We start from the raw sequence: 3,571 nt of genomic DNA, 5'->3' as shown, positions 1-3,571 counted from the left end.
CTCCCTCGTGGCACCCAGTTGGCTGCTGTGTCAGTGGGCAGGGGACTGTGAAGCCCCTGCTCAGCACCGTGACTGGGACTGAGTGTTAACACTCAGCACTGTGTTGTGCCATTACTTCACCAGAACACAAAACTAAGTGGTAATTATTAGCAGTGCCTGTTTATTATGGCTATTTTATTTTCCCTGTCCCTCAAGCATTAATCATTCCTAATAGGACGAGGTTGGTTGAACAGATGGGAAATAAGTGGCAGAGGCCTGTGTTCAGCAGATGCCTTTTCATTGTTTTCCCTCCTTTTTACACCCTCCCTGTGCAAACACACCTTTTTAAGGTTAGTTTGTGTGTTTAGTAGGCTCTTGTGCCTACATGTCACAATCAGTTGCCAGGGACATGTCCCCGCACTGTTCCCATGCACGGAGGAATTCAGCAGTAGGGCAGTTCCTGCAGGGATCTCCATCCCATCAGAGCTGTCACGGGGCAGGGAAGGGCACTGACCAACCCCAGCGATTTGTTGTGGGATGGAAACTCCGTTTGGATCCATACTGATGATATCTCAGGCTGTGACATTCAGCTGGTCAGGTCACAACCACATTTGGAGATTACACAACAGCCAGTGATTTAATTCCCCTAATGCTGTTGTATTTCCTCTTCAGGAAAACAAACAGGTAAGGAGCCATTCGGATACCAAGTCACCATCCTGGAGAGCTTCAAGGAATTATAAATGTTTGGTCGAGAAAAATTCTGGAAGCAGCCACTGGAATCCAACCTCCCCCCAGCTATGAGCCAGCAGCAAACCTGGGCTTTGTCAGAGTCTGTGTGGAGCATCACAGTCCCTCCCAGGCAGGCTCAGGGGCACCATCCACTTCTCCATGCCAAGGGATTTGCATTAATATCATGTGCATTTTTCTCCTCCCATTATTTTGAAAGGTTCTCCAGCACTTGGGTCAGTGGTTGTGGTCATTATTAGGTTGGGGCCTAAATTCCTTGTTTCTGTAAATTCTCACTTCTGCTTCACTTAATTGCTACCCTCTGTTGGGTTGTTAGTTGTTCATCTGTTTGCTTTGTTTTTTCTGGGCTACTAAAGCCCTGACCATGATTCACCTTTTTAGGAAAGCAGGGAACAAAATGCTGAAGCAGGTTCTGGAAGTGCTGCTGCAATAATTTGCTGGTCAGTAAGTTCCAGACCATTTGTGCCTTGAAAAGTAAGTGCTCGGGTCGTTCTGTCCTGTTGCCTGGGCATGGAAGGAATCCTCCTTTGTTCCTGGAGCGGGACTTGTTTGGTTGATACCCTCAGGAATTATCCCATTCAGTATCCTGTAAACGCAGCCCAATCCCACAAGTGGAGGCTCAAAGACTCCGAGTCTCTTCCGCAGCCAATTTCAGACCCTGGAGAACGAGAAAATCACCATGTAGGAAAAAGATTACTCGGCAATTAATTCCAATTGTTTCTATTTCTGCCTGCCTAGAAAATCAGGAAACAGGATTTACTTGGGAACAATTGCTGTAATAAAGTCGGTTGAAGTTTCACCTTGCTGGAAGTTTGTTTGAGCTGGGAAGTGCAGAAGTGGTAATCCAAAACACTTGACCTTGGTGTAACATTATCTGTTTCTAGAGCCTTAAACCACGACAATTGCAAACCCCTCGAGCTCATCAGCGCTCAGATCCCATGTCCTCTTCCCAGAAGAGCCATCACATGTGCTCTTTCAGCTTCACATGGAGAATTAGCCTTGAGTTGCAGGCGTGTGACCAGGAAGGATTGGGCTGGCAGCAAAAGAGGCTCAGGATCATCCTGGACAGGGGGCTGCCCTTCCTGGGGGCTTCCAGGTTTAACACAGGATGTGCTGCTCTCCCTCACCATTTCCCATGGTCGATGGAGGTGCTGTGCATTCCTGAGACCTTGCAGAGGCTCTGCCAGCCTGGCAGGATCACAGAACCACAGAACGGGACAGGCTGGAAGGGCCCACAGTGCGTCACCTGGTCAAGCTCCCTGCTCGAGCAGGGTCATCCCGGAGCATGTGGTGCGGGATTGGGTCCAGGTGGAATCCTCTGTCAGCAAGGAGCCACCCTGTAGGGCTCACCCTGGCACCCTCTCTGCTCTCATCATGGGGGCTGCGACCCAGAAAAGAGATGCCACAGAAATGTTCCTGCATTCTCCTGCCCTGTGACCCTCCCTGGCGCTGTGAGTGGCCAAGACACCTTGACTCCCATCCTGCCTGAGCACAGAGGGGCTTCCTGTGCACCACCCTCAGAGGCACATCCAAGGTGTGGCTCCAATCCCTCCCACCCCATTTGCCCACATCCAGCCCTGTACCACAGCAGGTGGTCCAGGGTGTGGGGTGTTCTCACCAGCTCTGGGCCCTGAAGGGGTTCCATAGCCCCAGACACACCTGCAGAACCCTCGGGACTGGATTCCCGACAGAGCAGGTTATCCTACCACGAGTGTATCCATCCCAGTTACCTTTCCCTCTGCTTCCTTTGGGATTCAAGCAGACAGGAGACACTTGAGAGAGTCCTTGACCTTCATTGGTCCCTTATGAATCATTAACCTGGGAGATGGATCCTGCTGCCTGGCAGATCATTTCATTTCTGTGTCTCCACCTCAGCTGCTGTTCCGCCCTTTCCCCGGCACTGTGACATCCCTGCACGTGGAGGCAGTGCAGCAAAGGGCAGCATTCCCATCATCTGCTCAGCTTTACAATCCCTGCCCTTTACCCTCACACATGGACACAGTGTGAGGATAATGGAGACACACAATTCTGCCTTCTTGCTCCAGAACCCGCAGGTGAGTTTGTCACAGTGGCTGTTCTTTAAAGAAATAATGTTGTACTAATGTGTAGCTCTGGGAATCACTGGCAACACCTTCTGGTACTGCAGAGTGTCACGTTTCATCTCTGTTTTTTGCTTTTTTTCTCAGTGTTACAGTCTCAGGGCTCTCACAGACCCCCTCAAGGTAGCTCTTGCTGCCCAAGGGCACAGCTAAATCACACTGAAGCTTTCCTGTTTGTGGAAAATATTTTCGGGGTACTTCAGTGCAAGTCAGCCCCTCAGTCCCAAAGGATTCTCTCCCTGTGGGAAGTTCTGGAGGAGAAGTCCAGCTGCAGAGCAGTGTTTTGGTGGTTTCCTTGTTGCAGGTCTGCTAAAGCTCCCGGACCATCAGGTGGAGTTGTGGTTACAAGCCAGGCCCCCCAGTTTGGAAGGTCTGGTGGGTATTGGTGCTCCAACACTGTCCCTCAGGCCCCCACTGGCCAGGCCACCCCCTCTGCTTTGTGCCAGTGCCCTGGGCACAGGCTGGCACGTGGCCACTGTCTGAGGGGGTGGGTCACACTGGGCTCTCCTGGCCACTGTGCTTTGGGATGGTTTGGGTTGGAAGGGACATTAAAGCTCATCTTGTTCCACCCCCTACCATGGGCAGGGACACCTTCCATTATCCCAGGTTGCTCCAAACCCCGTCCAACCTGGCCTTGGACACTTCCAGGGATCCAGGGGCAGCCACCACAGCTGTGCCCTCATGAAATATTCCTGTAAGGAGCACTGTGAGCACCCGAGGCTGTGAGATTGCTGCACGTGTGAGAG

General features: G+C 51.6%; 1 long non-coding RNA gene across 1 annotated transcript; it reads left to right on the top strand.

Annotated features, from left to right (window-relative positions):
- The first annotated feature begins 438 nt into the window (after positions 1 to 438).
- Positions 439 to 1,525, top strand: LOC135416820 (uncharacterized). The gene is made up of 2 exons (XR_010431758.1): positions 439 to 1,200; positions 1,465 to 1,525. It is a non-coding gene; the product is annotated as an uncharacterized LOC135416820 (long non-coding RNA).
- Positions 1,526 to 3,571: the final 2,046 nt, after the last annotated feature.

The sequence above is a fragment of the Pseudopipra pipra genome, chromosome 6, assembly GCF_036250125.1.
Source record: "Pseudopipra pipra isolate bDixPip1 chromosome 6, bDixPip1.hap1, whole genome shotgun sequence".
NCBI classification, from domain to species: domain Eukaryota; kingdom Metazoa; phylum Chordata; class Aves; order Passeriformes; family Pipridae; genus Pseudopipra; species Pseudopipra pipra.
Note: the sequence above shows the minus strand (reverse complement) of the source record. Positions and strands in the feature narration are given on the sequence as shown.